Source organism: Podarcis filfolensis, assembly GCF_964270895.1.
Source record: "Podarcis filfolensis genome assembly, chromosome: 4".
Classification (NCBI taxonomy): domain Eukaryota; kingdom Metazoa; phylum Chordata; class Lepidosauria; order Squamata; family Lacertidae; genus Podarcis; species Podarcis filfolensis.
In genome coordinates this window covers 48,462,960-48,486,457 of record NC_139607.1, presented here as the reverse complement: position 1 = coordinate 48,486,457, position 23,498 = coordinate 48,462,960, and the positions used below count along the sequence as shown (strand labels likewise).

At 38.8% G+C, this 23,498-nt stretch overlaps 3 long non-coding RNA genes across 4 annotated transcripts in view; 2 read left to right on the top strand and 1 right to left on the bottom strand.

Moving 5' to 3' along the window:
- The window catches only part of LOC310762109, a 5,885-nt gene extending 4,726 nt beyond the window's left edge, over positions 1 to 1,159 (top strand). The window contains exon 2 of the long non-coding RNA XR_014547869.1: positions 341 to 1,159. This is a non-coding gene — a long non-coding RNA (uncharacterized lncRNA). The remainder of the gene's footprint in view (positions 1 to 340) is intronic.
- Positions 1 to 23,498, top strand: part of LOC310762097 — a 67,100-nt gene that overhangs the window by 8,614 nt on the left and 34,988 nt on the right. The window contains exon 3 of one of the 2 annotated variants that reach the window (XR_014547856.1): positions 5,840 to 9,522. The exons of the other annotated variant lie outside the window; for it this stretch is intronic. This is a non-coding gene — a long non-coding RNA (uncharacterized lncRNA). Of the gene's footprint in view, positions 1 to 5,839; positions 9,523 to 23,498 lie in introns of those variants that run through there. 2 annotated transcript variants of the gene reach the window in all.
- On the bottom strand, positions 447 to 23,498 carry LOC310762103. Its single transcript, XR_014547863.1, has 3 exons — positions 23,367 to 23,498; positions 4,560 to 4,594; positions 447 to 3,227 (listed from the first exon to the last, which is right to left on the bottom strand). It is a non-coding gene; the product is annotated as an uncharacterized lncRNA (long non-coding RNA).

The following is a 23,498-nucleotide window of genomic DNA, read 5'->3' as shown; positions in this document are numbered from 1 at the left end:
TCAGTTTTAAAATTTGTGTTTTAACCTTGGAGGTTATTATGCGTCTTCTAGCTGCATTTATCTTGCTTTTGATTTTATTTTTATATGTCCTATTTGCATTTGTGTTGTTTTTGTGTTTATTATTGTAAACCTTCCAGAGAATTTTAGGTTATTGGACAGCATACAACTGTTAATAAATTAGAGAAATACATTGTGGTGTGATTTCCCCCCCATACAGAAATAAAGGAAATGCTATGTCCTCTTAAGGATTTGGGGGGAGGGGGAAATACTTGGGAATCTTACTAATGAACTGTCACAGAGGTTTTTTTGTTTTTGTTTTGAAAGAGAATTTCCTTTTCAGTTAAGGAGAAGTTGTGAGATTACGCAGGTTGCATAAAATCCATAAATTTCAGCAGAAATCCCAGATCTAGAATATGATCATATAAATACTGTATATACAAACTATAAAAATACATAAAGTGGGGGGGGTGGCATGTAAGAAAAACAATGGGTAACAAAGACACTAACTGATTTGTGTGTGTGTGTCCATTTGTCTATCAAACAGTTGATATTTAATTGAGTAATTGGCCAAGGTGATTTGATAATCAAATGTCAACCTAGAACTACATGCAGTAATTAATGAGAGTTGCAGAATGTTGTCAAGCAGTGAAGACAAATATGTATGCAGGTGCTTATCCTGCTGTGAGTGAAGGAGTACCTTTTTATGAAACTTGTAAGTACTTTCTTAAACTGGGACAATTAAGGTTGTGAGGTGTATTATGGCATATGGAATATTTCATAAAATGGGGCAACTGGCATTCTACAAATGGGATCTGTCCCCTGAGGCAATTTTATCTGCATGTGTTTAAATTTGCAGTTTTTGTTTATGCAAAATGCATGCATCTATAGATGTGAATGAGATCTTTCTCTTTCCCTGGTTTCCATTTATCTGTAGTCTTAGATAAAAACGTCAGTTTATATACATATAAGCTGTTTATAGTGTTCTTGTGCACATGTATTTTGAAAGATGTGATTGCCGAGTATGAAATGGAATGTGTGACACATACATGTATGGCATGTTGCAGCAAAATTAGGCTATTGGATGTGTAACAGTAGATAAACAGCTTGTTACTTTGAAAGTTGTATTTTATCCAATGGATTAAAGAAAACCATGTCTATATCTTTTAAAGACTCTATTATCTGATCCTTTAATGATTCCTTTCCACTTCCATCTTTGTATTCAGCTTTAATCTTTGTATTTGTTCATACATCAAAAGTCTGAAGTGTAATTAAAATGTGGCAAAAGTCCCACGCTAATCAGGTACTCTTCCTCAATTACTTTGGCAGTATCCAAAATAAAGAGAAGGTGGGCAATATATATGCTTTCACAATCCTCCGTTTCATATCTTGTGAGGTAGTTTAGGAGTAACACCTCAAAATTAACAGCCTTGATGTCTCTTGGCTTGTAAAAGTCAATATTTAGTGAAGTGCCAAGCAACTAGAACCCCCCCCCCCTTTTAGAATAAAATGTTTAGCAATTCAACTCTGAAGGAAACATGTCCAGAATTGCACTGTAAGATGATTACTTGGGCTAGTATTTTTTTTACTCTTGCATAAGACTCATTGAAGTAAATGGGGCACACTCATGAATAATTTCAGGTGAATAATATAGGTATCTTTCTAATGCAACATACGAAGGAATCCACTGAGCAGGCTCAGAGCAGTGACGTTCCTTCTGCCAATTATATATGGAACTAAGACAAGTTTATATCTAAAGATTAATGGTAAAGGTAAAGAACCCCTGACTCTTAGGTCCAGTCGCGAACGACTCTGGGGTTGCAGTGCTCATCTTGCTTTACTGGCCAAGGGAGCCAACGTTTGTCCACAGACAGTTTTTCCGAGTCATGTGGCCAGCATGACTAAGCCACTTCTCCTGAAACCAGAGCCGCACATGGAAACGCCGTTTGCCTTCCCGCTCAAGCAGTACCTATTTATCTACTTGCACTTTGACGTGCTTTTGAACTGCTAGGTTGGCAGGAGCTGGGACTGAGCAATGGGAACTCACCCAGATTCGAACCACCGACCTTCCGATCAGCAAGCCCTAGGCTCAGTGGTTTAGACCACAGCGCCACCCGCGTCCCCATCTAAAGATTAAACACTCATCAAAAGACCCTGCTCTTGTAGTTAAGATGCTGCTTCAGATAAGGGAAAGACCAGTCAAATGACATGCACTTGGTGGGATCTTTCAAAAGGGGGCAAGTGGAAGCTTAGCCTTGAAAAAGGATTCAGACAAATATTCATAGCATTTTATGAGGGCCCTAGGACATAACGGATGCCATTGCCTACAGGTTGGGCATCACTGCTTTATGCTGTTCCACGAAGTGGGACTGAACCTCAACAGGAAGAACAAAGTAAGTTGAGGTTTTGGCGTTTTCTGTCTCCAAGTTGCAGGGGCAGCTACGCAACCTGCTCAGAGACCACTTCATATGATGCTTATGGTAAGAACAGCTATTCCTTCCCTTAGCTTCCCTCGCATTAAAGTGTTTGCCAGCAAGACTATCTAAGTTGTTGGAGCTCATGGCTGGATTCCTGTTTTTGCACTTCTGGATCTCTGTTTTCCCCCAGTAGCTTCCAAGAATCCTAAATTCTGCTGTGTGTGCTTATGTACCAAGTTATGCAAATGCTGCAAAGCCAATGGAAACTTCCACTGGCTCCATTGCCATTACACACATCACACATTCACACTTCTTTGACCACATTGTCTTAAAGCAAAACAACCATTGAAAGAAAAGGAGGGGAAGGAATCAAGCTTCGGAGTGAAATTTTAATGACTTGGGTTGTCTCAGAAACTTCTCCCTTTGGTTCATTTCTCTTTGTTAATTTAATTAGCATCTTGGCAGATTGTGAAAAAATGTGCCAGGTAAAGAGCCAGGAGGGATGTTAAACATTAGGGAAGCTAGAAATTACAATATGATTATGATACTTTGAACAAATTCTCTAAATTCAAGAGTAAGAAATTCCTTAAACAGAAGCATAAGGTTGTTCATGAGGGGAGTAATCAGATTAACATAAACGCTCAGTAATTGGCAAAGTGTTATTCCTGCGGATTTAAAACTACAGGCTAAACTGTGTACGGGATAAGCAGCAAATATGTTTTGAACTGTAATTTACCTTTTCTTGTGATCATTGCTCTATCATAATACCCTTTGTTTAAGATTCAAGACTTGGAAGACTGTTTTCTGTCCATACTGCAGAGAGGATATGAAGATAGTCAGTGGGAGAGGGGGAAAAAGACAGCAGAACCAAAATTATTCAAAATTATTTTTCTTATGAGACCCTTAGCTTCAAGGGACTAATGATGCGTTACATTGTGGGAAGCCATGAAAGGGTTTACCAGGGTTCCACCAACATGACCCAAGGCTTAGATAAAACTACACTCTGTGTAGAAGCATAGCAAAGTAAACATCAGATTAAAAACTTGTGTTTACATTCTTCCCAAATTTCACTCTTGATCACTGGCTCCATTTGACTGAAATGGAAGCTTGCTAATAAAGAACAGTATGTCAGCACATATGTGTTCTCCTCCTTAGTGAATGTTACATGAGGTGTAGCCTCTCCTATTAAAGGCATTCTGGAAAAGAAACTGTCAGAATATAATTTTTCACTCTCATCAGTTATTAAACTTCACTAATTCCTTTGGGTTGTAAAGGACACAGAACGTGTAGCTTACCTTTTTATTCCAAAACTAACTGAATCTGTGTCCCACTCTGTTAGCTGGTACTTCTGATTTTGTATTATTATTATTATTATTATTATTATTATTATTATTATTATGGACAATGTAACTTGTTTTAGAAAAAAAAAGTACTGAAATCTTACAAATATTGTGCTTCATTTTTGAAGTGCACAGCTATGTAACTTCTAAACTGCAGAATTGCATCAAAAGCATAATCCACTTTGCTATGGCCCATTGCTCTGCTTGGCTAAGCCCTTCCTGGGCATACTGAACCCCCTTGGAAACCAGCTGACTGCTGAATGAGACACTGGTCAGCTACATTCATCACAACAGGAATGGAAGGTGGAAGAGCTTTGCACCTTGGGAGGCGTATACATTGGTAATTCCATTTGTACAAGGGGAGTGGAAAAAACTAGACAGACATGCTTTCTTTATTATTTTCACAATGCAGCACTTTATGGTTAAAAACACTGGCAATTGTCTTTGTGAAAAGAACTAGTATTTCTTACTACTTGTCACATTTCTAGATTTTAATATTCCTTATGATAATCTTACTAACATGAGTTTGACCAAACTGCGGGAGGCTGTGGAGGACAGGAGTACCTGGCGTGCTCTGGTCCATGGGGTCACAAAGAGTCGGACACGACTAAACAACAACAACAATGATAATCTTGCATCCTTCAAACTTTATTTACCAGAAAACATATTAGGTGAGTTCGAAACCCAGCTACAGCAACACTTGTTTCCAGTAATTCATATTTTAACATCTCACAATTGACTAATAGTATCAAAGGGGAAATCCAGTGTGTAGATAAGCAGTAAGGATAGTTAGTGAGAGACTTACCAGTTGAAATGGGGCTTTGTTTGAAAACTGGTAACCTGGAATTTGTAGAATAAAATACAGTAGTTAATAGGTTTTGAAGGCTGTGTATTTGTGAGAAGAAAAGAGTTAGCTCGTGTATCCGTAAAAGGATTCTTGATCTGTGAACAGCTAATTCCCCAGCTAACCATTCTTAGCCTAGATATGGTTTTTTTCTGCAAAGGGGCCTGCTGTGAAGCGAGAGAAGCAGTATAACTGCTTTAACATCCCCTTTTAAGTTTGGGCAGGAGACGAATGGAGGAATTCTGGGTTCCGTTATTGCCTCCTTTGTTGCCTCAACAGCCTAGTGACCAATGAGAATTCTCAGGAAGTTTCAGAGCCAGTCATAAGAAAAGAAGTGACAGCACATCTACATGCTTACTTTTTTGAAAAAAGTACAATTATGTACCACATTTTCCTTCATGGGGCTCAATGTGATGTGTGTGGTTCTTTGCTCCTCTTTTAATCCCCACAACAACCCTGTAAGGTAGATTAGCCTGAGAGAGCATGGCTGGCCCAAAGTGGCTCACCGGGTGCAGTGTGCTTCATGCCTGAGTGGGGATTTGAACTACTCCAACACCCTAATCATTACTCTCAGTTTCCTTGAAGAAGGACCAGTTGGGTCCAAAACACCCTCCAATAAAAACATCTCTTTTGGCCATTGATTTTTTTGCTCCTACTTCCAGTGCCCTTTGGGTGGGGGGGTTCCCATTTTTGTTGCAAATATGTAAGTTGACCAGAATGCTCACCCACATTACAAATGCTTCCCCTCCACTTCTTCATCTGTGTGAATCATGATCAGATGCATAAATAGCACAAGAGAGGTTCAAAGGGAATTTTAACCTTGTATAAAAAAGTCCTAAATGCAAAACAATTTCTGATGTTCTTTAAACAGTTCCACCCACCACCCCTCTGTCTGTTCCAGGAATTACATTTTACAGGTTGTGTTTTAACTTGTAACTTTCAAGTTGTAAGTTAATTATTCTCCATAACTATATCTGCAACATTTTAAAACGTCCACATTACATTTTCATCAGTGGTAAAGGCCCATTTTAATAAGGTGATTTGTTTTCCCCTGCTCCTCCAAAACCAAGTGTTTGGAACCTCTAGATTGGTGTGTGGAATTTCACTAAACTAAAATATGTGTAATAAATTCTATTGTCGCATGTGTGGGGATTTCTGCATCTTCCTGAAATGACTTTCTTTCTTTCTTTCTTTCTTTCTTTCTTTCTTTCTTTCTTTCTTTCTTTTTTAAATTTTTACAGATTTTGGCTCACATAGTAATGATTACATGAAGTAATTTACCATGGGGATTTTACCTACCCAACCACAGGCTACTGGTAATCTTTGCAATCTGAAATGAGAACTTGTTTCTTGATGGGAATGTGAAGGGATTTTTTGTATATATGATCATGTATATATGATCATATTAACATTTTACATAAAATTCTCTAAATATAGAATCAATGCAAATGATTTCATGTAATATGAAGGAGGGGGATATGTTTAGCTTATGATTCTGTATTTTTCCTTTGCTCAGTTCTAAAAAACACCTTTTAATTTCCCCACTTATGTTAAGTGAGCAATGAAACTGAAGTTCTCGGCAACCTTTTGACTTGTATAAATGATTTTATGAGCATAAAAAGATGGAAAAATCAGGCTGGTGTGTTGTTTGTATTAAAATTTTATATCAAACGTGTATAGTGCATTCAAATGTCTGAATAATAAGAACTACAGTCTTCTTTCTACATTTTAAAATAATCAAATCCTGCAAGCTTTCTACACATTACACATAAGCTAATCAGTTGATGAAGTTTCTCAGTACCATCCCATGCAGCATGGCAAATAATTTTTGAAACCTAGTTGCAATCTTACCGGTTCTGTTATAATGAAATGTATTTTCTGCAACTTTGAATATTTCCCAGAAACTATCTTATGGATGTAAATATATATTATGTGCAAGCCGAAGCACGTTTACTCAGAAGTAAGCCCTACTGAGCCCAGTTGAGCTTACTCACTAGTAGACATACTAAATATTGAGACATTAGCTGATTTGGGTTTTTTAAATTTGGAACTGAAAATAAAAATGACATCTACAAGAAATGGAATGATGGACAGCTTGCCAAGGTCTAATAGCCCAGATTTGTAGGGGTAGTGTCAAGAAAAAGGCTTCAGGAGAAAGCTTTAGCCATAGGAAAGTTAAAGCCTGGAATAAGTTCAGGTTGGTGAGGGAAGTTATGAGCAAGAAAAGGGAATTACTCAGGTATGTTCAAAGGAAGGAAGAGGAAATGATAGCCACACTGCCTAGCAAGGGGGGTAAGGAAGAACTATTCACTTCCTATTTTGCCTCCTCTTTTGATTCACCTCACATAAGCTGCATAACTAGCGAAGGATGAGGATTGCAGTTCAAGACTGATATAGAATTGGATATGCAAAATGGACAACCACCTGTTATATGTTCTAGCTCTGGATATCTTGCATTGAACAAGGAGTTAGACAGGACTTCTTCCAACTCTGTGATTCTAAGGTTCATGGTGGATTTTCCTAATATTAATACTACTTCATACATAAAGGGAGAAGAGCTTGGCTTAAAATGCTCTTAACCTATGGTTTTCATTTACTGCTTTTTAAAAAAAGTCTGGAGTAAATAATACGAAAGAATTAAGAAGTCACTAGGAGAAGTGGCTATATGACAGGACATAATGGCAGAATTTTAGGCATTTTGTCCCATATTTCTGTTTTTAAAATCCTGCTTTTTCTGCCTAGTTGTCTTTTTGGGCTAGTTTTTCTCCTCCCACAAGGAAAGTCTGGCTTCGACAGCAATCCTAGACTTCAGCTGTAAGGTCATGTGCAATACTATCATCACACAAAGCCGATCATGGCTGCTGCAGAGGAAACTGCTGCAGTTCTAACTACAAAGAACTTTCCAGGAACTCGACTGCTGTTTGCGGAAATCTGTTCTGGATATCTACAGGTCAGATGTAAATTACTACAGCCTGTTAAAAACTAGAAGAAAAAGCGATTGCATGAATTCCATCGGTGGAGAAAAGGGAACTTCTCTGTACAGGCCTTTCAGTAAAGAATAAGTGAGCTGCAAAGAAAAGAAAAATTAGTCATATTAAAGTCATGTAGGACAAAGTGAAGTAAGCATATGTCAGCCCTTCAGTTGAAATTCCCCAGAGAGGAATGGAAAATCTTGCTTGGTTATGCTCATGAGCAGGACAAAGCATATGGAAATCAGGTTCCTAAGTGGCAGCTGTTGATCAACTCATTCCCCACCTAAGCAATTCCTCAGGATATGCAGGCGGGATGTTGTAAGTATTTTGCATTTGGAAAATTTGGAAAATGATAATCGATAGATCATATTCCATTGGTATGGATGCCTGGACTAAAATGTTTATTAAATTAAGCACTATAGAACTGGGAAATTAACAAATTAATGAAAATGGGAAACAGACAAATGTAATACTGAAACTGGCAATAAAACTCACAAAGTAAGCTTGATTGTTGTGTAAAAATAATAGAGAATTGATGATAGCAAAAACATAATTTATGAAATGGTATATCGAGTGTATGAGAACAGCCTTATACTGATTCAAACCATTCATAGTTCTGGCTACTCAATGTAGTTGCGTGTTGGCATCTGTCTGTCTCAGGAGTTAAAGGAAAAGAGTGCCTTCGGGGGGGGGGGTGGGTAATGTCAACCATTGGAGAATTACAGCAACTGCTGTGGCTGTAGTGACCGATATGGGACAGACATGTTTTGTTGCCCCTGGGGCAGATGAAGGCATCCAGTTTTGCTGCTGCAGGTGCACCATGACGTTCCTTCTCTCTGTGCTCCTCCCAGCGGTCATTCCTCCTCTGGTCACTGCTGTGGGTACACAACCTGGCTGTCTCCAGGCACTGTGATCATCTGCAAGGGGTTCCCAGACTGATGGGTTAATGTTGCCAGCCTTCATGCCACATTTGCAGACATCTTTGTAACACAGAGGTGGTCTGCCAAATTGACCTAGTGTCTGAAGCTGGCTCCCTGTAGAGCATGTCCTTGGGGCTCCTGCCGCTTTCCATTCTGTGTACATGACCAAACCAGCATAGATGTTGCTGAGACAGGAGTGTGAACATGCCAGGAATGTGGGCTTTGGAGAGCACATCTTTGTCTAAGACTCCAAACAAAGTCTCAAAATGTGATGCCCAAAATCTTCCTGATGCAGCTCTTATGGAAGGCATTGAGGCATCACTCCTGGTGAATGTAAGTTGCCCATGGCTCACTTCTATAAAGCGGCATGTGCTTCTAATGTAAATAGAAAGTATAAAAAGCAAATTGATTTGAACTTGTAGACCCTCCTGTAACAGAGCATGAATGCTGTTTCATTAGCATCCATGCTAAGGTTTTAATTTGCTTCTCGTGGATCAGCTATTCTCTCTTCTCCCCATCCCAGAATAGAGACTTTAGAGGTTCAACTGTAGATAATTATGAGACATTTATAAAGGAAATAAAGAAGTATTTCACTAGCATTCTCAGGCAAATAAAAAGCTCTTACGTGTTTGCAAAGTTCAATTTCTGCAAATCTTTAATAAAATGAAAGAAAAATGAGTAGCTTTTGAGGAAAATTCTACATTAGTTAAGAGCATTGGGGGATAGAGTTTGTGGATTTTATTTCCTGTGTTGCATTCAGCTAAATTTATGAATGCTGTTGTTAGTAGCTGAAGGAAAATGTTCCCTAAACTTATTTTTGAGATTATATGGCATCTAACCTTCCCCTTTCTTTTCTCCTCTCCTCTCTAATGCATCCTCACATTATATCCTCACATTATAAACCTGGAGATAGGGCCGGTGTAGTTCCTAAAAATTAATAATGAATGTTGACTTGTGAATAGTCAAAAAGCGTTTGCTGGAGTGGAATGTTTCCTTCTAAAACTGTTTTTAAATAAATTCCTTGCATTTAGTATTAGCATACATAACAAGGGTGCATTTGTTCAATAATGTGTATGATATCTAACAGACTAAAGTGTATAATATAATACAGTTACTGTTATATATGGATTTTATAGGAAACTATTAAAATGTGTGCACAATCCCAGAAAGCCTGGTTGCAGCTGGATTTATACAGCAGATTTAAGTAGTACAAATAGCTTGAACTGTCGTATTTTAGACGAGAGGCGAGTGATTCTGATTTTTGGCTAAACTCTGTAGAACAGGGAGAGAGATGGGCAAGAATATTTGCCTTCAGGGTGTCCCCTCCCCAAAGATTTCTAGAATGCTTTGTGTTATAGCATAGTGGGACTAGCGATCTCCTACTTTCTCCTCTGTATGTTAAAGTGTCCTTCAGTTTCTCAGATCACTTGTCTAAGGCTGAAGTTGTCTGCCTCCCAACTTTTTTTTTAAAACAGAACAACAGCAGTAGAAACTGCAAATCCAGCCAGAAAGGGAAAGAAGGTGCTTAAGCCTTTCCCCCATGGGACATTTCCGCAGTCAATATTGCATTATCCCACCTTCTTCTCCATTTATAGAGGAAAATATATGGAGCTCTTGTCTCTTATCCTTGTGGCTGAAATGCTGCTTGAGAAGGGAAACTTTGCATTACAGACTTGGGGGCCTTTAGATAAATTCAGAGGAGCAGGTGGTTTGTGGAATGTGGGTTGTTTTGCAGCTGAAAACAGTGAACTATCTGGCGGTGAAAAGTGTTGATAGTTCTCAGGGCATGATGGTGCTGGAAAATCTGGGCTACTAAAAATATTTATTCCATTTGTGGTGCTGGGTTAGACTGAACTTGAAATTCTAAGTTCTTGGAATCCTGAACAAGGCAAGAGTGAGAGAGGAAATGACATTAAATGCACTGTAAACTTTTGGACCCTCTTAAATAAGTGTGATGATAATGTATTGATCTACAAATCTCAGTATTCGGAATCCATCACCTTTAACAAAATATGGGATGGAGTCTTGTAGGAAGCCACATGGATATGAAAAAGATAAAAACAGGTGTAACATATTTTTTTGAAACATCACATTTTATAATATAAATGCTGAATTCATTCTCGATATAGGTTGCTTATTAGATTTGTTTGAAAGCATAAAGCTGGGAATGCGGTGTTTAGAGATAAGAATTATTTTGTTAAAGAGCTTCTAAATGTTGGAGATATTAGCAGTTTAGAACAAGGGCTGCTGTGGTTGCTAAGTGCAAAAATCTAGCACAAGCAGTGGGAAATAATATTAGGGTGGGGAAATATTGCTATGGTTACAAAATACTTTCTTTTGAAGGAGAGAGTGATAACACAGCAAGGATCATTGAAAAATACCTAGTGGTGGATTTTGCAGAAACCAATGATGACTAAGGGCAGTAGTATACATTATGAGTGCTGTAGGAAATGTTGCATGAATGCTGTGGAAATCACTGGTATAAAGTGTGAAAGTTAAATATGCATCTGGGGAACCTGACAGTTAGAGCATAACTCTCGGCGGCAGCATGTTTGCTTTTACTTATTACACAAAAACAATGTCAAAAGGTTTTCTAATTTTAATTGAGAAATGGGAGTGCATTCTGTTTCCAAGAACTATGATCATATCTAAATTTCTTTGTTGTTATTATTAAAATTATTGTCATTAAAAACTACAGACATTACTTGTATGATGAGTTTTGTCTATAGGGGACTGCTCAGGGGCTATCCCTCTCGTGATACGAGAGGAAGGCAGTGGCTTTCAGAGTAACTAATTCTGTGCTTCTCACACTAATGCAGCATCTAGGAGGTTGCCAACTTTTGCCCTTGCCTTCGTGTTGGGTAGTTACATTTGTTTTCTGATATCGAGGGAACATTGTCCTTAAGATGTAATGATGTAAGGCTATGAAGGACTTGGTCACAAATTTATTGACAGCTGCATGAGTTATGATAGCTAGGAACTGGGAGGGGCAAGGTGAATATAAAATGGAAGAGTGGTATAAAGAGGTGTGGGATATAGCTATTAATGATAAATTAACACGTACTATTATAATAAGGTGGGGAATATGCAGGAGAAATGATTTTGAGAAGATATGGAAGGTGTTTGTAGAATTTATACAGTACTGTCAAAACAGAAAGGGGTCAAACCATTGCAAGAGGCGTGGAAATTTTGGGAGGTTGGATAGTTACAATGGACTGGTCTTGGGGGTGGGGTGCACATTTATATTTATATTTTTTATTATTACAAAAAAGATGAAGTGATAGCCATCCACTAGGATGGCTTTATAAGGCGGTTAGACAAATTTATGTGGAATTACACAGTGAATGGTTACTACCTAGGATGGCTATATTATCTCCAGGACCAGAGACAGGATGCCTATGAATACCAATTACAGTGGTAACTCGGGTTAAGAACTTAATTTGTTCTGGAGGTCCGTTCTTAACCTGAAACTGTTCTTAACCTCAGGTACTACTTTAGCTAATGGGGCCTCCCGCTGCTGCCGTGCCGCCGCTGTGTGATTTCTCTTCTCATCCTGAAGCAAAGTTCTTAACCTGAAGCACTATTTCTGCGTTAGCGGAGTCTGTAACCTGAAGCGTATGTAACCTGAGGTACCACTGTACTGGGGAGCACAGGTAGGGAGAGTATTGTTAGTTTCATGTCATACTCCTGGGCAGAAGTGACTCACCTAGAATTTTTGTTTAGATGAAATTCAGAACAGGGAGTCATTGTAATCAATCAAGGTATTCTAAGAAAACAAAAGCAAATGTTTAAAAAGCCCAGTAACATTTTAGCGGAAGGGGGGTTTCACTTCATCTGGTGTTTCCCTCTGGTGGGCAAAACAAATAGAAATGGTGTCACCTGAACCTGAACAACTTGAAAAATGCAGTTCTAAAAGCTGAAAGGTAGATGGGATATAATAGTGCAAGTCTGATTTACACTGGTGTCACAATCAGATGAAATCCTGACAGGTAGTTAGTTAGTAGTGTGAAAGTTCACACTGCTTTTAAATAAAGAGCGTGGACAGAGCTCAACTGAGCCAATATGGTTTGCTCTTAGAGAAGGTGCTGAAAATTATCATTCCAAAGAAATTATAGGAAGTTGGGGATCTCTCATGTGGAAGTTGTTGACTCCCCACTCCCCAAAAAATGTCTGGAGTTTTTATTATTATCTGACATATTGCTATTCAGTATTTAGGTCACATTAGACCATGCACACTTTGACAAGAAACATTTGTCTAAGGGAGGCAAATACCCTGCATTTTCTGTATTAAAGAGAAGTAGTAGTACTTTGCTTCTCTGCCATCTGCTCTTAAGAATTTATTTGATCTATAGAGCTTGGGTGGTTTTTACAGTTTACTCTCAATTGTCTCTAGCCCAGCAGCAGATACTTGGAAGCTGAATGGGTTTCACATTCCTGTTCAGGTAGTGTTGGTCAACACAGCTACTAAAGCTCTCAAATTTAAGATTGAAGACTAACCTTAGGCCATAGATCTGGGAAGATAACTGTAGGCATTTATAACATTGAAGGGTGAAGAGATGAATGAGTTGATCCCTGATGTTGTGAATGATATTTTTTAGCTCCTATAATGGTGCTTCCGGAGTAGAAATGGAACACAGTTGGCATCTCAGTCTGTCACAGGATGAGTCCTATGTCTGTATATCTATTATGTAGCCTAATAGCTGTTTTATATTGTGTGCATTCTTCCTATTTCAGTTTAGATGAGCAAAGCATTGTACTGGTTAGGGATTCCATGTATGGGGCCTTGGCCATGGCAACTGCAGTTCCTGTCTTCTACTTTTACTTCCCATTCTTTCAAATATTACTCAAAGAATGCTAGCATCATACAAAATGATCCAAAATGTTTTCCCATCGTACTCAGTCTGCATGACTTCAGTGTTCCACTTAAATATTTAGTGGAATTGGGGAGTGAAAGATCTGTTTTATCTGTTGCCATTTAATGCTAGGGTACTTCCTTGCTCCATGAATTATTCATCAGGCTGCTTTTATTATAATGCTGACATTATTCAGTACCAGAGCTGCTTCTGCAATAGCTTTCCTTTGCTAAAAAGCTACATAGCAGCAGCTACTACTGGTTTTGGAAGTAAATAAAGATGCTAGTTTTTCATGATTGCTGGAGAATAACACTATTCTAACCCCCTCTCCTTGATTCTTTGTTAGGAAAATAAATTAGCAAAACAAAGAGTTATTGCTATGATCGGCCAAATGAGTAGCTTTAGACTGCAATCCTATATCCATTTACCTGGCACTAAATCCCATTGAACTTAGTAGATCTTACTTCAAAGTAGACGTGTACATGATTTCACCCTGTCATCGCTTTACTTCTCCAGGGTACATTTAAGAAAACCAGTTTCTGTCTTTTGCCAGTTGTGAGTGCTTACATTATCAAGGCACCGGTGTATGAAACTATGTGATACAGAAATGTGGAAAATATTTATATTCATATCTCATATGCTTTTTCCATTTTTAAAAAATTTGCTTGCAGAACCCTTACCTGTTGTAAGCATGCAGAAATGAGAAAAAAAGTTTCTTTCTTATGCTTGGTTTCAAGTTTTCAGTCCTAAAAACCTGTGCTTTCTTAAGAAAAGAAAAGAAAAATCCTAGTGCAAATGGTACTTTCCTCCTCCTCCTCATTTTTAAAAAGCCATTGACAGTAACTGAGTCCACTAGGGACAGTCCCTGTGCAGAACGGGGATGCCAAGTCTGGGCTATGTGCAAGTATTTCTCTAACAGACAACTGTATGTGCTTGGTTTTCTCCCCAAGAGTGTGATTTTCAAAGTGGCATTTGATTTCCTTCTGAACTGGTATGCATAGCGCTAACTTGCCTTCAGGCAACAGATAAGGGGAAGCAAGAGGAGGGGGGCAAAGCAGAGAGCAGATGGATGAACGATTAGATCATTTGGATCAGGAATGTTGCATTTTCTTTTCATTTTTCTGCTTTATACTGAAGTCTCTCTTCTGGTCAGAGTTTCTGAAGGGGTGGGGAGGGAACTTGTCTCAGAAATCCCAGAAAACATCATAAATGTTTTTAGATGTGCGCGCATATATATATATATATATATATATATATAGTGTTATGGATACAAGTTAACAAGGCAAAGAATAGGACTGAAAATATATGTGGTTTCGGAAAATCTGAACCACGTAGCATTACTTCCACTTTTGTTTCCTCGGCTTCCTAAAGTACGAAACATCGGGGAGATAGGAGTTCTGATTTAGATAATGTCTTGCAGTCTTCGGAACAATACATTCTGCTTGTTGGGGGGGGGTGTTTACGTAAAGGACGTGACATCTGAATAGGGCGGCTGAGACGTCTCAACATTAAGCAGATGCGTTTACAGTGGACTCCAGCTGTTGGCTTTTTCTGCTGAATGTCTTTTTCCTAAACAGGGAAATGTAGGTAAAATGACAAGGGCACAGGAAGCTGCTCCCCCCTCTACCCCCCCCGATAGCTTAGCTCAGACCACTCTCTGAGCGCATGGTAGTGGTACAAAGTGTGTGGTCTTTCAGCTCTGACTAATGCATTTTGTACTGTGTGACTGAAAATGCCTCATAGCTTGCCAGGGCTGACTGAGAGTTGTGGAATGTGGTGCCTTTTCTCCTTTTCTCTGATTTCCTGGTGGCGGTGGTGGTGCTGCTGGTGGTGTGTGTGTGTGTAGAAACCTGAAGATGCAGAGAAATGCTTGCATGTTGTGGAATTCGGCTGAGAGAGAGAGAGAGAGAGAGAGAGACCCCAGCCATGCAAGCGGCGAACGAGCGAAAAGTTGGAGAGCGAAAAGTTGGAAGAATGGATCAGGGAATGAGGATGGGGGCGGGGTAAGAGAAAGAGAGAAGGAGGAGGAAGAGGGTGGGAACAGAGGGGCCCATTTCCCCCCCCCTCCCCCCCCCAAGCAGTGACAGCTGGTTCTGTCCTGACTCACATGACAAAGTACTATGAAGTATTAAAGCTTAAGACAGCCTGAAAAGATGGTCAGCTGACTTCCTTCTCTCAAACTACAGTCAGGTGATCAACTGATATCATCCAGCTCATGGGAGGAAAATACCTTAGATCACAGGTAAGTGAAATTACCTTCCTTTACAGTATGTTGCATGAAAGACTTTCATCAGTGATTTAAGAAATTATTATTATTATTATTATTATTATTATTATTATTATTATTATTAATAATAATCTGTAGTCGTTGCCATGTGACAACTGTATGAAGCATCTTCTTCAAACACTGTTGCATGTTCCACTTGTATCTTGTTTTGGTAGACTATAAAACACCTTGGATTTTTCCAAATCTGTTTTGTCTGTTGTGTTTGTAAATGATTTATTGGAAGAGTTCTGTTTATAAATATAGGTTTGAGGTTTTCATGGGTGGTATTGAATGCTTCTTTCGTTTGTCATAAAATTATTTGTCGTACTGCAACTGTTTCAAAAATTAATGTTTGAAGGGGGATTCCCAGGAATGAAAGTATGAGTCAAAGAAATAGGACACCTTAAAAAAAAAAATCCCAAGCCAGAGCTGTGACTCATTTTAACAAGATGCTTTTATCAATTGTGTTTTCAGGGCCAGTTGCCTATGCTGAGGATGAAAATATTCCAAACTGGAAAATTAAAAACTTGTAACAATGCTATTTATTTATTCTAATTTTTCTTACCCCTTTTTAAAATAGAAGTTGGGTGGTGAAGTAGGTTATCTTGTCACTTACTACTATGTTTATTTTAAGTTTGAGAATAAAGTAATAAATGCAGGTGCCCACTGTACTTTGGTTTTGTCACATCAAAAGATGAACATACAAAGTGATTTTCCTTGCTGCAGCACAGTGCTGAATATTCTTCAGGGATTACTCCCTGGATTTACTCAGCAGAGCTCTTCCTCACCCTTCTGCAACTCCACTCTGTGTGGAGACACTAAGTGCAAGGTGATGAAGCTTGCCCTATGTTCATGAACCTCAGAGGGCTATTATTTAGGTAGAAAAAATGAAATAAGCTTTTGCTGTAGAATCTGCCTCAAAAACAAGTGAGGTGCCAGATTAAGTACCCATATTTTGATAAAAGTGTCATGAGTGTCAGCACAAAATGGTTGCCATGGGCAGTGTAAGGAGGGGAGAAATAAAGAGGGTAAATAGGAATGTGCAGTTAGTTCAGCCATGTGTAATTAAGTTTATATTCGGCAGGGGTTGAGTACTGGAAGATTGCACCAAAGGCTTAATGTAGAAGATGGGTTTTGAGGAACAATCTCAAGGCAAGATTCCACACAGATGTTCTACAAGAATTTTCTAACCATAAAGAGGCATCTAATCTATTTTCTTAAAAGTGTTATGCATTTTGGCCTATTTTGAAAGGTGTTCCTAAAAAACAAAGGACAACATTAGGAGTTCTCTGAGAGCCTGAGTTTTAGTCTATAAACTTCATTCATTTGCCATCTTGCTTTGTTTAATTTATATTGAGGGTAAGGAATCATTTCCATCCTAGTGGCCACATTCCCTTCTGAGCAACTTTGGAAGGGTCACATGACAGTGTGTGGAGTGAAATGAAAAAGTGGGTGGAGGAACAAACACAAATTTTGCCTTCATACAGTAGGCTAGTTTGTACATCCCCCCTCTCTATCCTCTCCAGACAAGCAAGCATCATTATTATCAGAGTGGAAATACACATTCCAGCCACACTTAATGAGGCTGCTGAACAAGGGCAGAGGAAGAGGCTTGGAGGGCCACATTCAGTGCCCAGAAACGAGGTTTCCTAGCCTAATCTGTGTAAGAACTGTTGAGGCATTTGGTATATTGATTCTACTGCACACTGTAGTCACGTGATACTTCATGCCTTTTAAAATTGATTGTTATGGTGGCTGCAAAGATCAGTGCAGGGGCCCATGCCCCCCTCCACGTTTTCCCAAGGTCTTGTTCCATATAGTCACCTGTCATAGGAAGAAAGCTGTTTGAAGGGGAAAGTGAGGCGTGTTTCAGGGAAGTTGTCTGCCTCTATCAAGAAATGGTTGTAGCTGTTTTAATGATGTGGTGGTGATTTCCCAAATGGTAAGTCAACATCCTCTCATGAGTCAATCACCAGACTTCCAGCAGTGGATGCTGGAGACAAAGAACACCATCTGAGTCAGAGGGTGGGACCAGGACAGAGGATTGGCCCTCAACAAAGATTACATTCTGTTTGTGGATTTCCACAGTAAAAGCTTGGGGAGCCACTGTCATGTAGTCCAGTGTGGCATAGGAAGTGAAAAAAGGGATTTGCAACTTGAGGTTACAGGTTTTGCTACTGGAGGTTATGTATTTTACAAGTTCATCTGAGCCTGACCTATTCTAAGGTATGTCTACATGATTCATGTTTTAGTAATCAACGTTCAAAGTATGTTGAATTGTAAGGTGCGGGTATTCTGCACTGGGAAACTAGATGCAAACTAGTTAGAATACTCAAGTATTTTGTATGGTACATGTCATTTTCAAGTGGTGGTTCAATTTGAATGGTAGCTGTGATTTCCTCTAAATTATCTCCATGGACCCATTGATTATGTTGGGTGTTTTGCCTAAGGAATAGTTCATCAGAGGAATCAGAAAGTGTAGCTCAGCTTTGAGGGACAGGGTTATCTTCTGCTTCTGTAGTTGAAGAGAAGGAAGAGGAAACAAGCTGCTGTTTATAGGGCTCTGGGTCTGGAAGAATGTTTGACTCCACCACATATGCAATACATAGAACATGTTGCTACCTATGGGAATATATTGCCCGTACTATCTTTTAGGTCACCATCTGCTGGTGGCAATGACAAAGACTAGCACCCACAAAGATGGACATTGGGTAAGTGCATGCTAAAGGTATAATTTAAAAATAGATGCTGTTACACAGCTTCAGTTCATTTGGAACTTCCCAATGTATTGTGCCTTGTTTTATCTATATTAAATACCAAGGAAGGGAATGAAAAGCATGTGTGTGTTTATGTGTGCATCCGTGTAAACCACGATTGCTTCCCTAATTAAGAGGTTCTGCTACCTCAAAGCAGTGATTAAGGCCTTTTGAAAAAGCGTTTGAGGATTGGGGGGGAAATGTTATAAATTTTGAAACCATAACACATGTTTGGGAGCAAGTAAAGTTCAGGTGGTTGATTTTATGTAAGAGAGCAAAAAATTGGTCTTCTGTCAAACACAGTAAGTTTCTCTCTGTTTGCCCCCTCCCTGCCTCACTTTATGCCTTTTTAGGGAAAATTCCTGGCAGGTTGGTGCATATCAGGTATATCTGCAGGATTTATTCAGTTATAGCACAAGTATAAACAGGAAATTTCATGTTTATGTACTTGAGCTGTGCTAGTAATAGGTGAGAGGGGGACAGAAATCTAACAATGATAGGAGATGATTAAGCCTTTTCTACTTGGCTAACAAACTTGTTGCAGCAACAATGTTTTACCTTCAGAATCTATACAAATGTGTGCACACACTTTAATCTCTGAGGTTCTGTTTCTATAGGAATGATACAATATATATGGAGGTTTGGGGAGTAATTTATAGTTACACTAAATATATTGCTTATATTCACAATTTTGTACCAAAGGTTAGAAAGTAATAGTGTAGTGACTAGTAAAATTAAATATATGCTGTTTAGGTTAAGCTGCTTTGCAGTTCCAGCAAAGCCTGGTAGGGGATTTTTTTTTTTTTAATACTAGTGGTGAATATTCAAGCATGAGAGTGAAAGTTAGACAAATGTCATTTAAAAGGAGATTGCAGTACAGTAGTTAACTATATTTTGGTGTTGATAAATTGAGTAGAAATATGAGTTTGACACCTTCTTATCAAGTTATTTGAAAGCACAGCATATCTTCAAGCAGGTGGATATAAATAATTGATTTAAATAATTAAATTGTGTTAACCAAAGAACCTGTATAAACTCATGTGAATTCAACATTGGTATATTTATATAAATCAGAATAGTTCTGCCTCTTTCATGCTGCTATGCAATGTCCTGTTTTAAACAGATGTCGTAAGAGTTGCTTGATACAAAAGAAAACCAATTTATGTATTTAGTGATAATTTGATGTGGCTGCATTATGTGTGGTGCCATCTAGTGGTGTACTTGGTGTACTGTAAGGTTTTGGTATTTAATAAACATTGATTAAGATTTGCCGTTTCACTGTTTATATGGGAAGCTTTTAAAACACTTAAAACATTTTTTTCAACCGAAAGCATTGTACATAACATAATTTATACATGCTAATTGAAAGTGTGAAAGTGTTCATTTTTAAAGCATGAGTAGTGTGCTTTTAACTGTGAAAAAAGACAGAATTTAAAACAGGCATTTACGTCAGCTTTAGTGAGGAGAGGGGTAAACAGTAGAAAAGGGGAAGAATATGGGGAGGAAGAGCATAAACAAAACATTTAAGATTCCATTAATGCTGCTTTGGGGCTTGAAAAGTGCCACATAGTTCTATGCAAACTGGAATCATAGAATCATAGAGCTGGAAGAGACCACAAGGGCCATCGAGTCCAACCCCCTGCCAAGCAGGAAACACCATCAGAGCACTCCTGACATATGGTTGTCAAGCCTCTGCTTAAAGACCTCCAAAGAAGGAGACTCCACCACACTCCTTGGCAGCAAATTCCACTGTCGAACAGCTCTTACTGTCAGGAAGTTCTTCCTAATGTTTAGGTGGAATCTACTTTCTTGCAGTTTGGATCCATTGGAAGGTAGAATATGAAAGAGATTGTTGAAAAGGAACTGCTCAGGGATTCCTACCATATTCTTTTTGGAAAACAAATGTACACACCTATGTATTAAGATGTAGATGTTATAAGTGTAAGACACTCATGCTATCCTGACTTTATGGGATGTTTTAAGGCATTCACTTACAGCAGAGTAAAATTTCATACATTGCTTAGAACTTTCTACACCTCTCAGAAATGCTAATCTTTCCAGGATCTCCTTAGGATTTGATTGTGTGTTTCTGTGCCTTCTGGAGTTAATGTGGGAAGTGCTTATACATTCTTTGGTAGCAAATCATGAGCCAAGGGAACAACTAATATGTGTCTTTACTTACTGATGTTGGAGACTTCTTCCTTCTGTTTAAAAAGCTCTTGGGGAACGTACAGGAATAGTATGCATGTATAACATCCTGAATAGTTGCAAGCTGATGTTTATTACCACCTTTTCAGGAATGATTCCAAGCTCCATATGAAGAAAGGAAATATGGTTACCTAAGATGCAAAATATTTGTGCAATTAATAGCCAAAGAATAGCCAAACTAACAAAAGAACCCCAAGAAAACCACAGGGCAGAGCCTGCCATATATTATACTAGACTCTCAGACAAGCTAGTGAACTAGTGATGTTTTCTTGCATTAAATCATTGCCTGTGACAACCAGGTATTCAGAATCAAAAGTCTGGTTCCTGCCACAACAGGCATCATATTGTAACACACAATCTGCCCAGCAGTTACATAATCTGAATGCATGTGTATAGGAATGTGGAGAGAGGTTTAATTTACTGTTCCTTCCTCTAAATTGTTGCCGCTGGATTACTCCAGACAAGAAAGGTTTTCTATATAGTGTCCTTATTTATAACACAAACTGAAGCAGTCTGCTATTTGGCACAGGTTACAGTGGTTGAAATGCTTTAAAACAGTGCTACATAACAGCATTCCTTAAAGTGCAATACGGCCTAATCTTACATGCATCATATATATACTGTGTGTGTGTGTGTGTGTGTGTGTGTATGATGCATGTAAGATTATATATATAATGTGTTGAGTTGTTGGTAACAGTGTGCTCTGGCTTCTCTCACAGTGTCTCATTGCGCCAGAAGTGGTTTAGTCATGCTGGCCACATGACCTGGAAAGCAGGTTCTGTGTACCAATTGGGAGCATAAGCACACAGATACTTATTTATTTATTAAATTTCTATAACACCCTCCCTCTGAGGAATAAAGGGCGGTTCACAATATAGAAACACAAAAATACGTAACAAAGTAACTAGCCTTGCGAGAAGAGAAATATTTTTGACTCACGCCTAAGCATCTAGTCTCATTGATTTCACTGAGACTATATTTTAGCCCAGGAATTGGGAACCTGCTCCCCTCCAGATGTTGAAGAAGAAGAGTTTGGATTTGATATCCCGCTTTATCACTACCCGAAGGAGTCTCAAAGTGGCTAACATTCTCCTTTCCTTTCCTCCCCCACAACAAACACTCTGTTGAGGTGTGTGGGGCTGAGAGACTTCAAAGAAGTGTGACTAGCCCAAGGTCACCCAGCAGCTGCATGTGGAGGAGCAGAGATGCGAACCCGGTTCACCAGATTACGAGTCTACCGCTCTTAACCACTGCACCACACTACACCCATCAACCCTAGCCAGCCGGGCCAATGGTCAGGGATGACAGCAGTTGTTGTCCAACAGGCCACAGGTTCCCTGTTCCCGTTTCAATCTCCAATAACAAATATGTCCAAGACTTCATATTGCAAAAAAGAAACGTGCATTTACGATAAAAAAATAAGTAAATGATAGTGTGTGCTTAGAGTAAAAGCTGGAGTAATTCTTAACGGACCTGATATATGGTCATATTACCTGAATTATAAACAGATGCCTGGTCTACTCAAGCAACTAAATTAGGTGGTAGAATCCTGTGTTTTTAAGCCTGGACCATACTGCTTCAGACTTATAGGTAATATATTACTTTTTAAAAATGATCCCAAGGATAAACATTCCTTTCAAACAAAAACAAAAAGCCTAGTACATCAGAGAGAAACAGGTTCTAGCCCAGTGTGTTCCCTGCTGAGCTAGTTTTCTACCTCCATGAAGTATTTTATTTGAACAAAGCGTTCAAAAATGTGTTTTCCCAACCTATAGTGGGAATCTGAAGTCATTCAACGTATTAAGGACTTCAGTACCACATTCTGCTGCCTATGCCGACCTGCTCAAAGTGAATTTTAATAGACTCTAGGAAGACAGAATGTTGGGGTTGGTGAGTTTATAGCAGAACTGAAATTTGAACCTGATTGGCCTTGTTGACGTGTTGCTAGCGTTCAGCCTCAGTTCCTATTCTACAAAAGAGACACCGCAATGCTTCGCCTCACTGTGTTAACTTAAGGGGGTAAGCATCTCATTCAGCACTTGAAGACCACACAGAGATGCTATTGACATCCTATAGTCAGCTTGGCCTTTTGTAGCTATCAGGGTAAGAAGTTTTCATTCTAACAGATGGATAGATGAATAGATAGATAGATAGATAGATAGATAGATATCTCGCTGCCTGGTACATTAACACGAGAATGATAAGTCACTGAGTTTACAGAGTAATACAAGTTGTTGGATGGAATATAAATATGAAGAGGGAATATAAATATGAAGGAGGGGAAACTTTACTTCTGAGTTTTATTTTTCATTGTGGCTGGAGTTGTTGCCCAGGCTGTTTTAGGCACTGTAATTTTAATACTGTAATTATAATATAGTGGTGTGTCATCTACATTGTAGAACTGGTAAACCATAATAGATCCAATGGACTTTGCCACATGACATATTAGTGGCTTTGTTTACTGATTTGTACTCATACCCCTGATCTCTCTTACAAATGGGAAAACTTTAAAACAAAAACCTATGACTTGAAACCTTTGCAAAATGGGTCGCTGTTTACCAGCATGAATGGGGGCAGATCCACACAATACATTTGAAGCACATTAAATACACATTTAAAGCACATTAATTCCCCCAAAGAATCTTGGGAAGTGTTGTTTATTGAGAGTGCTGGGATATATAGCCCTGTGAGGGGGAAAGTGCAGTTCCAAGGGTTCTTTGAGGCGCTCATGTGCATTGAATGTGCTTCAATTGTATTGTGTGGATCTGCCATTAACATATGAGAAACTGTTACCTCCTGCTGAAGTGTCATTTTCTTTCTTATTGGTACTCCTTTGGGAATATCCCAATAGTCATTTGATGCCATGAAACTCTACTGGTATTAGTCTGAAAACAGTAGTGCAGGGAAAGCCTTGCTGAATTTTAT